The sequence below is a fragment of the Prionailurus viverrinus genome, chromosome B2, assembly GCF_022837055.1.
Source record: "Prionailurus viverrinus isolate Anna chromosome B2, UM_Priviv_1.0, whole genome shotgun sequence".
NCBI lineage: Eukaryota > Metazoa > Chordata > Mammalia > Carnivora > Felidae > Prionailurus > Prionailurus viverrinus.
This window is the reverse complement of record NC_062565.1, coordinates 73667326-73684791: the sequence shown is the minus strand read 5'-3', so window position 1 is coordinate 73684791 and position 17466 is coordinate 73667326. Positions and strand designations below refer to the sequence as shown.

Below are 17466 nucleotides of genomic sequence, written 5' to 3'. Positions count from 1 at the left end.
ATGTTTATATGCTCAGAGTAGTTAAGGATATTCACCACAGTGTAGTACCGGGGCAAGTATTTTAGCCCCTTTACTCTTCTATGATTAAGAGGAATTTAAAGAATTAAATGAAATGAAGTAAATTAATCAAACATCATTGAATATAAATTATGTTGGGAACAGTGTTGTGCACATTCATTGTAAATGGCAAATATGCAGAGATACTAACATGCAAATGGTACAGTCTCCATTCTCAAAAACTTTACAACCTAGTATGGTAATAAGACAAAAGCATACTAACCACAAAGCTGAATATTCGAAGTGTCTTATAAGAGGAATAAAATTCTTCAAAGAAGAGAGAAGAGAAAGAGAGGGAGATATCAAATCCAAATTGGAAAGGGAAAATAGGCCAAATGACAGGAAAAGGTTAAGTCAGTGAAACCATTTGAAAAGAGGGTGTAGGAGGTTTGGTAGCATTTTTTTTTTTTTTACCTTTTATTTTACAGTAATTTTAGAATCACAAGAAGTGCAAAAATAGGAGAGCTCTCATGTGCTTTTCATGCAGGTTTCCCCAATGATGACACCTTACATAATCATAGCATATTATTACCAAAACTAGGAAATTGACATTTGTGCAATGCTATTAACTAAACTGCAGAACTTATTAGGATTTTACCACTTTTCATAGGCATTCACTTATGTGTGTTGTATGTGTTTGTGTAGTTCTATGCAATTGTATCACATGTACAGATTTGTGTAGCCATTAACATAGAACATAGACCTGTTACACTACTACAAAGAAAATTCCTCATGTCGCTTAATAGTTACACCCTTCTAATTCTAGCCTCTGGAAATCACTGATCTGTTCTCCATCTCTCCAATTTGGCATTTCAATAATGTTATATAAATAGAATCAAACTGTATACCATTTTTTTTTGTAACTGGCTTTTTTCATTCAGCACAATACCCATAAGATCCATCTAAGTTGTTGCATATTCCATTGAATAGAATGTGCCCAAGTTTGTTCATCTCTCTACCAGCTGAAAGGAATTTAGGGTTGCTTCTACTGCTTGGCTACTACAAACAAAGCTGCTATAAATGCATACAGGTTTTTGTGTGAGAATGTAAATTTTTATTTCTCTATGACAAATACATGCATGAATGTGATTGCTGGGTCATATGATGAGATTTTAATAAAATTCTAGTTCTTAACAACTATAAACATTCTTGTATAAGCATGATTTGTTAATTTTCTCAATTATTTATTGGAGATAAAAATTAGAATTGCTGTACCAAGGAAATATGCAATTTTAAATGCTTTCAATGCATATTTTGTTCTCAGGACAATATATGCTAATTTCCAATCATTCCCACTAGAATTATGTGAGCAGATCCATTCTTCAATCTCATAATTACATGAGTATTATCTTTTTTAACTGTTGCCAACCTGAAAGTCCAAAACCGTTATCTTGTTTTAACCTGCATTTTGATTACTTACAAGAAGAGCATTTCTGTTGAGTATCTGCATATCTTATGAGTTTCCTATGTATGTCTTTTGCCTGCTTTTGTATGAGAATTTATTTTTTCTCATTGATTCCAAATATTTATGTGAGTGTATTCACACATATAAAAGGAAGTAATATTGCTATTTGTGTTGCAAATATTTTCAATGTTTGTGGTTTGTCTCTTAACCTTTTTAAAAATGCTTTTTGACATACCTGTGTTTCAAGCTGTTACACAGGAAATATAACACCCTTTCTTCCTTTATTGTTTTTGCACTGAGTATTATGCTTAGACAGGCTTTCCTCACATAAAGATTATATAATAGTTTATCAGTATTTTTGTGTAGTGGTTTTATGTTTTATTTTCTTTATTAATGTTTACTTATTCTGAGAGAGAGAGAGAGAGAGAGAGAAAGAGAGAGAGAGAGAGAGAGGATGGACAGAGTCAGAGGGAGAGGGAGGATCCCAAGCAGGCTCCATGCTGCCAGCACAGAGCCAGATACTGGGCTCAAACTCATGAACCACAAGATCTTGACCAGAGTCAAAACCAAGAGTCAGACACTTAACCAACTGAGCCACTTGGGCACCCCTTCTTTTCTTTTCTTTTCTGTTCTTTTCTTTTCTTTTCCTCTTTTCTTTTTAACATCAACCATCTAGAATTTATTTCAAAGTAAGAAAACAGATGAGGTAAGGAACTAGCTTTACTGTCTTCCAAGTGTAGTCAGTGGTCCGAACACCATTAATAGAATATTTTCTTTCACTGATTTAAAGTGCTACCTTTATTACATACCAAATTCTTATGTTTGAGCATATTTCTGAATTTATTATTCTTTCAGTGGTCTCTTGTTCTACTTCTGTACCAATATCTTTATATTTTATTCAGTATTGGGTTTGTGATACATTTGATAATATACAAGTTAAGTTCACCATCATTACTTGATTAAATATCAAAAAAGCACATTGTCATTTGAGAACTTTCATTACAGAGAGCAAAATCTTTAGATTTTTTGGAAATGACAAACTTCTTTTCAATATAGAAAATTTCCATTTATTTTCTCAGTAAAGAAGTACTGCATATTATTTGCTAAGTTCACACCTAGATTATTTTATTTTGGGGTGTCATTATGAACTGATCATGTTTTATATTCTCTATCTGGTTATCATCAGAATATGAGGAACTATATTAAATATGTAACAAGTCACCTTACTTAATTTTCATATTAGTTCTAACATTTTCTTTAAAGCCACTCCATTTGGGTTTTCCAAGAAGGAAAAACAATCATCCCATATGCAAATACTGATAATTTTCACTTTTCTAATATTTATACCACCTATTACATGTTTTCTGAACGTATTGGCAATCACATCCAGAATAATTTTAAGTAAGAGAATATATTATAAATTAACCAGGGATGCCTCAGGGGTTCAGTCAGTTGAGTGGTCTGACTCTTGATTTCAGCTCAGGTCATCATCCCGGTATTGTAGGATAAAGCCTTGTGTCAGGCTCCATGCTCCATGCTCCATGTAGAACCTGCTTAAGATTCTCTCTCTCTCTCTCTCCCTCCCTCCCTCCCTCCCTCCCTCCCTCCCTCTCTCTCTGTCTGTCTTTTTCTGCCTCTGCCCCTCTTCCCCACTCATGCACATGTACTCTCTCTAAAATTAAAAATTAAAAATATATGTATTATAAATTAATAATTTTTATATGAACAAATGTCCTAATACTAAGCCATCCTTGCATTTAGAGAATACATAGTGGGATATTATTATTTTATTTTTACATGTAACACTGATATTTTATTTATTTTTTTATTAATTCATATTTGAGACTGTGCTACAGTGGGGTTTTTCTAGTTCTACAATAAATAAGCTATAAAGCTTTCCTTCATTCTCTACCCTGAAACCATTTATGTAGCACGAAAATTATTTTTTTTAAAGAATATTTGGGAGGAAAAATCTACTCACACACCCAATTGGGTTGGGTATCTAAGGGCAAGGAGACAGTACTTCTTTGATAATGAAAAAAATAGAGCCAATAATTGAATTCTGACTGTAATATTATAGAAGTAGAAGTAAAAATTAAAACACCATTTCTTTAAACGTAGTGAACATCTAGTCCCTTTTAACGTGAAATATGTCCAACATTTTTTCTCCCCCCCTCCTCCTTCAACAAACAATTCTAATTTAGAAAGGAAATCAGAGTAACATATCCCCAAATGCTTCAGTTAATCTACTCCTCACCACTTGAACAGAATCATAATTCCTGGTGAAGAAACAGTATGTGATTTCTGAGAACTCTACAGGAACTCAATGGGAACCGTTAAAATAGTCGCATATGTTAGGAGTAGCCTTGCTTAGCATACAGAGGTGAAGTGGAGTAAGATTACTTATGAGAAGTATCTTTCTGTGTATGTTCTTTTGTCTTCTAGACTCTACTGCATTTAGCTTAAAAAATATGAACTAAAACAAGTAACTTGGAATGAAAGATGAAAACATAGGTCCTTGCCAAGGTACAGAAACCCAATTCATGAAAAGGACCTCACAGTCCAAGAATTGGGTTTACTTTTTATGATAGGTTGTAACAAATCTTGACACTTCACTGCTCTTCAGTTTGGGGACTTTAAGATACAAAGAAAACAAACTGACTCAAGTCATTTCAAGAAAACATGCTTAATGAAGTGCACATAGTAGCAGACCTAGAAAACTATCAGGGCCTAAAGCAGTTAGGAGAGCTTTTTGTATACATTGTTCTCACATGCTCTCAGAAATAGTACACTGTTATTTAGAGATCCAGTTGCCATAAACATATCCTCTGCTGCCACTGCCAAGAAATGCATGATTTGACCCCTACCATCAGAAAATTCACAAACTATATAACCTCTAAAATAAGGAATAGTCCCATGATTGGTAACTGAAATCCTGCAATAGTATGTACATTAATATCAATGTTATTTAAGGGAAGGATGCTTTACATCTGGTGACTAGCAGAGGGGACAAAGTAAAAGATATTCCAATAGAAGAAACAATGGATTATTTCCACCAATGCTGCATTTACTTTTGTTTTTTGGTTTTTTTTTTTTTAGTCTTAGTATTTACCTGACAAGTAATCCTTTTTCATCCCTCTCCCAGCATTCATTGCCACTTAGAAACAATTCCTAGGATGTGTATTATTGTGCTATAATTATAGTTGAGGGCACAGTGGCATGTGATTGTGGTATAATAACTAAAGCCTTGGAGTGCCTTTTTATTCCATTAAAAATGACCTTAGCTTTGGATCACAGAGCTTTGCATTGATTTGTCTTTTTTGTTGCTTCCTCTCCATAGGTCTGCTTCCTCATACAGGGTGATGCATTGAATCGTGACACATGCAGGGGAGTGGGGGGGGGGGGAGCGGTGTCAGTGAAATTAACTATCTTTCCCGTGAGAAATAATTCATCATTTAGCATTTGCTATTAATGTACCTCTGCTGTGAGTGAATGAAGTCACATGAAGTATATGGAAGTTGTGGAACAGACGGACATTACATAAATATCATTTAGTGTTCATGATGGGGACAATTTTTTCATCTGCAAATATTAGGCATTTGGGCTGCAGAAAAGGATATGTCGGTAAGTTTGGTTGCTATGAAAATAAATGGCTCTGCTTGCTTTTATAGAAGTACCTCTTTAAGGCTAATTTAAATTTTGTTTTCTGTCTGCTTCAATAAGATACATATTTTTTAATGTTTACTTGCTCATGAGCAGGAGAGGGGCAGAGAGAGAGGGAGAGAGAGAATACCAAGCAGACTCCGTGCTATCAGCACAGAGCCCAGTGCTAGGCTCAATCTCACAAACCGTGAGATTATGACCTGAGCAGAAATCAAGAGTCAGATGCTTACACCAACTGAGCCACCCAGGTGCCCCTCAATAAGGTCTTTTAAATACAATGATTAATATTGGACTCAATTGTGTCCTGTAGTAGAAAGACTTCCCAGATTTCTCTAGAATTGAGGAGGTGCCTCTGGTCTCAGCACAGGCAGTATGGGTCTCAGCTCACTTTGTCTTTGAACTTGATTCCCATTTGGGGAACAGGAGCTAGAAGAGGTGGCATGAGCTGGGATCATTCATATTAGTTCAAAAAAAATATCTACTAAGGGCTCACTACAAGGCAGATTTTGTTCTGGATGATGTGATGGGGACATATTATGAATGAGGAAGTCAGCAATTCTTATCAACACATACTTGAACCCAAGAGGACATGTATCAATATGTTCATTGAAGTATTGTCTATAATAGTGACTCAGATGTCTATCAATAAGAGACTGGCAAAATAAACCATGAGATATTCATACAATGGAAAATCATCCATCATTTGTAGACTGTGAGGTAGGTTTGTATATGGAAAGGTGTCCACATGATTCAGAGAAAAACTAACTATACAAAGTGATACTTATATCCAGTTTAGTATTCTGTGTAAACACACACAATATATTTTCTCCATAATCATTAGATGCATAGTAAACACCCCTGGAAGAATATCCTCCAAAGTAGATCCTCCTACTGCACAATGGCAGGAGTGCTATTCCCACTGGAGACAGGCTATTTGGTGACAGTCTGGCAGCCATTCTGATGGCCCTACATTAACCTGATGACTGTGGTTAGTCTCAGGGAGTGAAGGGGACCAGGATTAAAGACAATTATCAAAGGGAGTCTTAAGTATTATCTACAACATTTTATTTTATTTTATTTATTTATTTATTTATTTTTTTAATTTTTTTTTCAACGTTTATTTATTTTTGGGACAGAGAGAGACAGAGCATGAACGGGGGAGGGGCAGAGAGAGAGGGAGACACAGAATCGGAAACAGGCTCCAGGCTCTGAGCCATCAGCCCAGAGCCCGACGCGGGGCTCGAACTCACGGACCACGAGATCGTGACCTGGCTGAAGTCGGACGCTTAACCGACTGCGCCACCCAGGCGCCCCATATCTACAACATTTTAATTCTTAAAGATGATCACAGTAATGAATTAAATGTATCTTAACTATTAATTTAAAAATAAGAATTAGTAATTACTTCTGTCTAGGTGCTAACAATCCAGAGCAGAAACAGAACACACTCAAATAATTCTGATGCAAAACAAAGTGTGGTCAGTGCTACTGTTATATCCAACTGTGTGGTAGGAATATGAAAGTGGAAGGGACCTGTCTTTCTGTTTCTTGGAGGAGGAGGGATGTAGTGACAGTGTCCTTAGTGAAAAGAAAACTTTCCACTATATAGCATTTTGGACAGCTCTGGGAATATCATTAGCTAGGCAAGACTGGACAGCTCTAGTATAACTCTAGTTATAAGCTCTAGTATAACTAGTTGTCATCTGCCAACTCAACCATATTAAAAGATGTAACCAGGAAGCGAGGAGACGATGCTGGAAGGAGAGCCAGATGGAAGATTCTAGCCCATATTAATTAGGAGTGGTTTGTTTGCAATTAAATAAGACTGGTCCTGGCTGTCTAAAACCGAGAGAAATGAATTAGTGGGATATTTGTGGAATTCATGGCATCGGTGGGAGGCTGAAGTACTGAACTTGGAAAATACAGGTAAGCAGCAAGCACCTTGAAACAGCAGGAGTGATGAAGGTGATGGAGGAGCACCCAAAATTTCTCATTTAGCAACGGCAGCCTAAATGTGAATAAGATCTAGGAACACCACCATCTTTGTACCATATTAATTCTGATACAGACTAGGTCACCGGCACTTGGCTGCCAGAGGTGGGAGAGAGAGTAAACCATATCCCCAGCTTCCACAGTGGATGACAGGGCATCCATAAATACAGCACGATGGGAGTCACCTGAAATGAATGGAGTGGGCAAGCTGGGGAGCTCAAACAGAGTAGTGATTATTAACTGGGCACTTAATAAGTACAAGGTACTGTTCTAAGTACTTTATATGGGCATTATTTAATAGTCACAGTAACCATATAAATCAGGTATTAGTATTACCAATATACAAATAGCATTAGGTAATTTTCTCAGGATTGCAGAGATACTAACTTGGTAGTCTGACTCCTAGGTCTGTATTTTTAATGACCTACTACTGCAGATATCCACTCTATGTCCCCTCCTTGACTTTGCCCCCATTTCCCACAGGAATACAGAACACTTGACAACACTGAATTAGAAATGTATAGAATACATTACACTTAAAGCAACCCAAAAGGTTTTCACAGCTGTAATCTGTTCTTATCACACTTCCAAACTCAGGGTGAGAAAATGTTCTGATTCTTGTTTTTCTGACACTAAAGGAGGCAGTTAAGAATTATATGACCTTCCCAAATGCCCTCGTGATGAAGAGCTAAATTGAGACAAGAACTCAGAACCAATGAATTAATAAGTAACCAATTTATTTCCCTGGTCAGGAAATTATGACTGCCTCTTTAAGTGAGGTTTCTAGAACCAGTCTTTATCCAAAAATATACACTATAAACTACAAATCAGAATGAGTCATCAATTCCCCCCTGTTTGAAACAGCTCAATGTCTCCAATAACATTTAGGACAAAACCTTAACTCCTTAGCATGACTATAAAGATTACAAGATACTATCCTGCCTTTGGGCCTTATCTCTTTCCACTCTTTCTTCCCACGTTCTTTGTTTTCCCCTTGTTCCCAAATGTTTCACAGAGTTCCTGCCTTAGGACTTGAATCATCATTCCCTCTGCTTGAAATGCTCTTCTCGTAGTCTTCACATGGTTGACTTCTTCTTGCCCTTCAGCTCTCAAATTAAGACATCTCTAAGACAACTTTCCTTCCCACCCAAATTAAAGTAACCTTCCCTCCATGTCCTTTTACCATGTGTTAATTTACTGATAGCACTTATCAGCCTGGAATTTTCTTGTTATCTGTTAGTCTTATTGAGTGATGGATTCTCTTCTCCTGAACGTAAACTCCAGGAGGGCATCATTCTCCAGACTGTATGTGACAAGCAAATGTTCACTGAATAAATTATTTCCAGTTCACCCAACCATATGGGTTTTCCCTTTGCCCCTCAAATGTCAAGTAACTGTAGCATAGTAAGTCTGGATAGGACTTGGAAAATTTTCCTTACTGTTATAGTTCAAAAATCTGGGACAAAAGGAAAAGTAACCTGCCTGAGTTAATAACAAACATGGACTCAAATCTGGGTCTTTTCACTTCCAGCCCATATTAATTAGGAGTAGTTTGTGCTCTTTCAGTACATTGTGCTGTCATAAAGAATCAAGAACTGAGGTGATGTTTGATTTATAACTTCTGTGGCCGTGATCCATGAAAGGCTACCATGAGCATGGGCATATTGCCTCTGAAGATGAACACAGTAACACTGGGATAGTTGGACACCTGAACGGATGCCTGTGACAGCCTCATGTTCTATTCACTATTTTAAGTGCTTGGCATGTACTAATCCATATAATCCTCATACAATCCCTATTAAGTAGATACTATTATTATCTCCATTTGTATATGGGAAATTTGAGGCGGAGCTTGCCCAGGGGCATATCGCTAGTAAGCTGTGCTGTTAGCATCCAAATGTAGGTGGTCTACTCCAAAGCCCTCACTCTTAACCACTAATGATATTTTGCCTGCTCTGGCTATAAGGCACAATTTATCCCTGAAAACACTAAATCAGAAAGTTTCCATTGGGACTAAATTGTTAAAAATCCTGGGTTAATTGTGAGGCAAACAGGAGTCAGTAGCACAGTTTTTATCAATGCAGTATTGGCAGAACTGACTGTTTTGCTTTTTAAGGCTTTAATTTTCTTTGTACATAATCCTCCATAAGCAGCAATAAAAGAAACAGAACAAACACCATTGAGTCACTGGCTTCCAAAGTACTGAGCAGTGCTTTACTGATGGCAGGTGTACGGAGCTTCCTGGAACATGCTGTTTACAAATAAAGACCTCTTTCTGGCATTAAGAGAATGGAAATTATGTGGAACCTGCTGGTTGGGGAGCATGACACACTAAATAATTGATTAAAGAGGAATGGCTTCTCTGCTCCTCCATGCAGGCCAGAGTGTTTTATTAAAGTTGCTCTCTGAAGATGGAAATGGCAGTTGGGCTAGAGCGAAGGCACTGCACAGAGACAGTCTCAAGCAACAGAGCAACAAAATCTCTGTCACCTGGTTGGGAGTAAGCATCCCCTTTGAGATCAAGAGCTCTCTACTTTCTGACTGAATGGGGACAATTTCTTACCTTAGAACTCTTCCCATGTTCCCCTTCTCAATTCCATTAAGTTTATTGACTTTCCATTCTGATTACTACTAAAATTTCTTTTAAAATCAACCAATCAAGATAGAGTCCAGAAGAAGGTAGAATCTCAGATATAAAAAGAGCTAAACTGTCTTGAGGAAGATCAGAGGGTAAAGTGGGTATTTGGATTAAATATTTCATTTGGTAACATAGGTTGATGGTGTATCTTCCTCATACCCATTTGTTAAACCCCATAGTAATATAAGGTTTGAAATTTTCTAGCACAGCATAGACTGCTTTGATAATGAAGCTTGACCACAAAATTTATGCTTTTACTTCCTCATAATCACATTTCAAATTGACTGTATCTAGAATGATTAATAAATTGTTTCTCTGATTTTTTCTTCAGTGGTACAGACCTATTGATACTCTTAAGGATAGATAGCTGGACATAGAGATACCCGACTCAGAAAGGTGTTGTCAAATCTGCTTGGGGTTGAACATTTATTAAAACACTTTAATCTGTATTATTGTATAACTAAACTCAGCATATGTACAATAAACATTTAGACCTCACATATGGAAATTGTTACTTTTCAGGTTTTTAAATTTTTAAATTTAAATTCTAGTTATGTTAACTAACAATAGTTTCAGGTGTATAATACAGTGATTCAACACTTCCATACAATACCTGGTGCTCATCACAATAAATGCACTCCTTAATCTCTATCACCTACTTAACCCATGCCCCCCATCAACCTCCCCTCTGGTAACCATCAGCTTATTTTCTATAGTTAAGAGTCTGTGTCTTCATTTGCCTTTCTCTTTTTTTCCCCTTTGCTCATTTGTTTTGTTTCTTAAAATTACACATATGAGTGAAATCATATGGTATTTGTCTTTCTCTGACTTATTTTGCTTAGTATAATACTCTCTAGCTCTGACCATGCTGTTGCAAATGGCAAGATTTCATTCTTTTTTATGGCTGGACAATATTCCTTATATATATATATATATATACACACATATATATATATATATATTATCCGTTATATATATATATAATACATGTATACATATATTATATATATTATATATAACGAAATACATATATACATATATGTATGTATGTATATCATATCTTCTTTATCCAATCATCAGTCGATGGATACTTGAGTGGTTTTCATAATTCGGCTATTGTAGATAATGCTGCAATAAACATTGAGGTGCATATATCCCTATGAACTAGTATTTTTGTATTTTTTGGGTAAATACCTAGTAGTGTAATTGCTACATGGTAGGGTAGGTCTATTTTTAACTTTTTGAGGAAATTCCATGCTGTTTTCCAGAGTGGCTGCACGAGTTTGCATTCCCATCAACAGTGCAAGAGGGCTCCCCTTTCTCCACATCCTTGCCAACACCTGTTGTTTCTAGTGTTGTTAATTTTAGCCATTCTGACAGGGGTGAGAGGATATCTCATTGTAGTTTTGATGTGTATTTCCCTGATAATGAGTGATGTTGAGCATCTTTTCAAGTGTCTTATCCATCTGTATGTCTTCTTTGGAGAAATGTCTATTCATATCTTCTTCCCATTCTTTAATTTGATTATTCATTATTTGGGTGTTGAGTTTTATAAGTTTTTTTACAGATTTTGGATACTAACCCTTTATCAGATATGTCGTTTGCAAGTATGTCCTCCCATTCTGTAGGCTGCCTTTTAGTTTTGTTGATTATTTCCTTCACTGTACTTTTGATGTAGTCCCAACAATTTATTTTTGTTTTTGTTTCCCTTGCCTCAGGAGACATATCTAGGAAGAAGTTGCTATCGCAGATGTCAAAGAGCTTACTGCCTGTGTTCTCCTCTAGGATTTTTATGGTTTTAGGTCTCATATTTATGTTGCTAATCCATTTTGAATTCATTTTTACGTATGGTACAATAAGGTGGTCCAGGATCCTTCCTTTGCATGTAGCTGTCCAGTTTTCCCCAAACCATTTGTTACTTCTCAATGTTAATAGTTATCACAATTAATTAACTGACTTCCTCTTTGTAGGAGAAAAGAGTACATGAACTTAAGTTACATGTTTGCCCAATATCTTCAAAGTAATTAGGAACTATACAAAATTCAAAACTATCTCCTCCTATTCCATGCCCTCCTCCAATAAAAAAAAAACAACAACAACTAACATTCATTGTAGGAAGCTGACTTGAGAAACCATATGAATTTTACCCTTTTGATTGTTTGAAAAATTCTAGGGTCAGCAATTTAAAAGTCATTCAACCCAAATAGTAGAAATAACATGGACTAGGAATCTAGAGACCTGGATCTCCCTCTAATTAGCTGTTGGTCCTCTGGTGAGTTTTTCAGACCCTCTGACCTCTACTTGCCTCACCTTGAAACTGGGATTATTAGTGTGTGCTCTCTGCAAAGCTCTTCCGGTTGCTTCCAGAATCAAAGCAATACTGTAAAATATGCTCTCCAAATGTAGGATGTCATGCACCTTAAATAGCTATTTATTTTTTATTTTTTTAAAAAAATTTGGGGGGGGGCACCTGGGTGTCTCAGTCAGTTAAGCATCTGACTTCAGTTCAGGTCATGATCTCCCTGTTCCTGAGTTCAAGCCCCACATCAGGCTCTGTGCTAATAGCTCTGAGCCTGGAGCCTGCTTCGGATTCTGTGTCTCCTCTCTCTCTGCCCCTCCCCTGCTTGGGCTCTGTGTCTCTCTCCCAAAAATAAATCAACATTAAAAAAAATAATAAAAAAATTTTTTTTGAACATTTATTTATTTTTGAGAGATAAAGCATGAGTGGGGGAGGGGCAGAGAGAGAGGGAGATAACAGAGCCCGAAGCAGGCTCCGGGCTCCGAGCTGTCAGCTCAGAGACAAGGGGACTGAACCACAAAACCACAAGATCATGACTTGTGCTGAAACCAAGAGTTGATCGCTTAACCAACTGAGCTACCCTAGTGCCCCTTGTCTTTCAATGTTTTTTAAATATCAGCCTGAGAATTAAGAAAATAAAAAATAATAGAAATGTTAGATTTTTATATCCAGATTCAGTCTGAGAATCAGTTTCTGGGACTGATATTACTTATGCCTGTCCAGTAGTAGTGTCCATCAAAATGGCAATACTCCCAGTTTGTCATCCTCAATAGATTTTTTCTTACACTGCCAATAATGCAACTTATTGGACTTTAAAAGGAGTTAAATAATGACCCTTTTCTTTTCCTGCCAAGTTTTTGACATAAAATGAAGTCCTGAGGAAAACTTGCTTTGGGGAGATGATGAGAAAGCAACCTTGGTAACTGAGCAGGTAAGTAAGTGACAGAATACCTTTCATTTAGCAAAATATCACGTTTTAAAAATCTATTTAAAACACAGTGATTTTTGTGTTTATTTTGTTTATTGTTTTTTAGAGAGAGAGAAAGAGAATGTGAATGGGGGAGAGGGGCAGAGGGAGACAGAGAGCAAATCTTAAGCAGGCTCCACGCTGAGTATGTAGCCCGACATGGGGCTCAATCCCATGACTCTGGGATCATGACTTGAGCTGAAGTCAAGAGTCAGATGCTCAACTGACTGAGCCACCCAGGTGCCCCTAAAATGGACCGTGATTTTTGAAAGAGGAAAAATACTAACAGCCACTAGGCAAGAGAAAACAAAGTATGGAAACCACTAAAAAATAAACAAGGATATGTATGTGAGTAGACAAAGCAAAAAATGACTCACATAAATAAAAACAAGAAAGAAATTGCATTGACACAATAGCAGACAAAATGGTTCTAATATATCCTTAAAAAATATTGTCAATTTACTAAAAGTGAAACTGAAACTAAAGCACTAAAATATAAAATATCAGTGAATATTTTAATAATGTCTCTGGCTCAGAAAATGTAAAACCATGAAACTATAGGTAACTGAGAAATTTCTGAAGATTAAATGAAAAGGTGAGATTATAGCAGAAAAAACAATTAAAAAGTAAATCCAAACATTTTGTTACCTACATAATTCATCTTCTACAGAAAATGTAAAGGTTAAAAATCTGTCAATGCTTCAAGTTTCTGTTTCAATACACTTACAGAATCCTAGAAATTCCAAATTCCTATACACAATAACGGCAATCACATGATCCACTAACATAATGTTTATGGCAGACTTTCCATGGAACCACTCTGAGAAATTTAAAACTGTCCTTCAGGGGCACCTGGGTGGCTCAGTCGGTTAAGTGTCCGATTCTGGCTCAGGTCATGATCTCACAGTTCGTGAGTTCAAGCCCTGCATTGGGCTCTATGCTGACAGCTCAGAGCCTAAAGCCTGCTTCAGATTCTGTTTCTCTGTCTCTCTCTGCCCCTTCAATGCTTGTGTGCCATCTCTCTGTGTCTCTCTCTCTCTCAAAAATAAATAAACATTAAAAAAAAATTAATTCTTTTAATTTAAATTTTTAAATTTAAATTTAAAATTTCAGAGAAGGCTCTGGTCTAATGTTTAACTCTTCAGAGTGGCTAGGGGTATCTTTACCACCTTAACAGACATTACTTCTATCAGAAAGACTGTTCCGCAGGCAGTTGACCCAAGGAGGTGCCCAATACTATTCCCTGTAATAGTTCAGTTGAAAGAGAACTTGACATGAATTTAGAACTGGGTCTGAGCCCCAGTACGGACTTACACACTGGGTAATCTTAGGCTATTCACTGAACTTCTCAAGACTCAGTTTTTTTCCATCTGTGATATGTGACTAATAGCAGCCTTCACAGGGTTGGTGAGAGAGCCAAATAAAACAATCTGTGAATGTACTTGGTAAACCATGAAATACTAATAAATGCACAGTTTCTAGAATTCCTGACAGGGCAATTCAAATTAAATATTTGTTTTGATTTTACAGAGTGATTTAGATGAAAAAGTGAAGTCTGAGCACTTCTGCTCTCTCATGGTGTACAATAAAGCTGGTGTTAATTAGTCCTAATCAACGCCATGTTTGGGAGGTGTGCATTTCTTTGAAACTTGTCCCACAAGATACTACAAATATAAAGTGTACTCAAATTGTTTTCACTCTGGAATTATTTGTTGTTCTGTGCAAGAAGCAGTAAAGGTGGCCTGCTCACATTGGCATATCCAGGTAGTGTCAAGACTGTACCAAAAACCACCTTTTCACACGCCATTCCACTAGTTTCCCATACATCCACCTCCTACTACAGACAAGACTATTCGTCTGTCATCTCCCTCTTAATGGTTTCCAGGTTTACATTTTTAGATGCTATTTGCTTCACATTTTATCTTCCTTTCTCTAGAGAAATTCATTACTCTTACTCCCTTAACGATCACCCCTCTTCTGGAAAATGCTCCATAATTGTCTCCTATTCTTCTTTGTTAATTCTATTTTAAATCCCACATTTAGAACAGAGTCATGTAAGATCCCATATTTCTATAGATGTTGATGGAATTTTGGGACACTGCATGAAATGAAGACGGGGCTATATGACAGTGGATGCATTAAATAATGTCAGTTCACTGCAGCTTAAAAAAAAAAAAACAAAAAACAAAAACAGAAATAGAAAACTGGTCCATCCAGTTCCCATTTATGAAGGGAAACAACCATGAATCAGATTAGAAGTATCAGTCCCAGTTCCTCTCACACTCCCAACTTAATGTGTGTATGCATATGTGTGTGTATGTGATCTTCTCAGCTGCTTAACTCCTTAATTGCTTAATCAGTAGGGCACAGAGGAAATTCATTAGATAGAAAATTGTAGTCTGTGCTGTTGCTAGTTTGCTGTGAATCTTAAGTAACCCACTCCAGCTCAATCCTCTCCTGTAAATTAGTGTGTACTACTAGCTGATACATAAGGTCCCTCCAAATATTCATGAGATGGTGAGAAGAAATCAGTAATATATCTTTGCCATACCATAATCTGAAAAGTAACTTGCTATTTTATGTCACATTGTTTTCAGTGAATTTAGAGTTAAGGTTGGTATACTTTATATAGATGTCATTATAGGAGACAGAAAAAAAATGAAGTAAAAGAGCATGAAAAATATGCTCCTCTCTTGGGTTTCTTTCAGTGGAGTATATTGTGTACTGGTATGATAAGCCCAAATGTTGTAGCTTGTTCCTCTGTCTGGTGTCACTAGAGGCTTTGCAAAGAAATGGAGCCCCCTCTATAAGTTCCTGACCCCTAACTGCCTATGGCCCTGTACCAGTCTGAGTCTGAGAGGTTTTTTTTTTTTTTTTTCCAATTTTTCTTTTAATGTTTACTTATTTTTGAGGGAGAGAGAGAGAGAGGGAGGGAGAGACAGAGAGACAAAGCATGAACAGGGTAGGGGCAGAGAGAGAGGGAGACAAAGAATCCGAAACAGGCTATAGGCTCTGAGCTGTCAGCACAGAGCCCAGCGTGGGGCTTGAAACCACAAACCATGAGATCATGACCTGAGCCAAAGTCCAATGCTTAACTGACTGAGCCACCCAGGTGCCCCCAGAGTCATTTGATTTGTTATCTCTACTAATTAAAAAGGCTCTTCTATTCTGCCACGTGTTTAGCTTGCTTTGACTTCAGGAGCTTTGGAACAGAGCAAGTGACCTTATACCAGCCCCGAAAGTGAAGTTAGGTCTATTGGTGCTACTACTGCTGCCATCACTGTTCTGGGCAGCCTGTCCCAAGGTTCTGGATCAAGAGGTATAAAGAACAGCATCTTGAGGCTGGAATCAAATCACTCTCTTTGATTAAAAAACTCTGACATATCTGTGAGCAACTAATGGACGACCTAAAGGCTTTTAAAGTTTTATAGACTTTCTAAGGCATTGGGGAGAACCAATAATGCTAGGTCTTACACAAAATAAATGCTTAGTATATGTTTATTGAATCAGTCCACCAGACTGAGTAACATTTTAAGGGAAGTTCTCCATGAGCTGTGATGGTGAGCCCAAACCAGGAAGATAAAGTGTAACGGAAATAAGCATCAAGGCCTATACTTAGGTTGATATTAACTTAATAATAAAAGGACCTTATATTTATATAGATCTCACATTTAGATTTCTCCTAAGTCCTGGGATCCTCCTAAGTTATATTAAGGTGCTGCATGCAGCTAAAGGATTAAGTCTGTTCAGATGGAGAGAACATTGTCTTCATTAAAATAACTTTTGAGAATAACAATTATAATTTACCTTCATGAAAATACATCATGTAGTACAGTCTTCTTGAACTGTGTATTGGTCAGGCCATATCGGAAGCATATATTCTATTCTGAGTAATATATTGTAAGGTTTGGGATTTATGAAGAGTCGTAAAGTAGAGAGTTGCCAGGAATTTGTTATAGTAAAGTTTGTTGTAGTAAAGTTATAGTAAAGTTCTGTTTACAGGAACAACTGAAGGAATTTGGAATGTTCAGCCTGGAAAAAGGAATATTGGTGGTGGTGTAGAGGGTGGAGTGACAGGAGTAGGGAAAATATAATCACTATCTGTATATTCAAAGCTCTGAACAGCTGTTACATCAGCAAGCTGAGATATGCAGCCTCAGAGGCCAGAATAGAACTGCTGCAGAGGAATTAGCAAGGTAACTTTTATCTAATATAAAGAAAATCTTCAAAAAAATCACAGTTGCTGAAAAATCCAGTACATTTTTTTTGTGTGAGGTAGAGCTTGTAAATAATCAAGGAAAGATGAACAGACTTTTTGGTGTGGATCATCTTATGATTTTGGCACTGGGCAAGAGGTTGGAATAAATGCTCATTAATGGCTTTTCTTGGGGCTTCTAAGATTCCATGGTTTAGCCTTTCTCTAAAATAAGCTTAAGTAGAGGCAA

General features: G+C 36.9%; 1 protein-coding gene across 1 annotated transcript in view; it reads right to left on the bottom strand.

The window, feature by feature from the left end:
- LOC125166462 (uncharacterized) overlaps positions 1-17466 on the bottom strand; it is a 199856-nt gene that overhangs the window by 143590 nt on the left and 38800 nt on the right. The gene's annotated exons all lie outside the window — the stretch shown is intronic.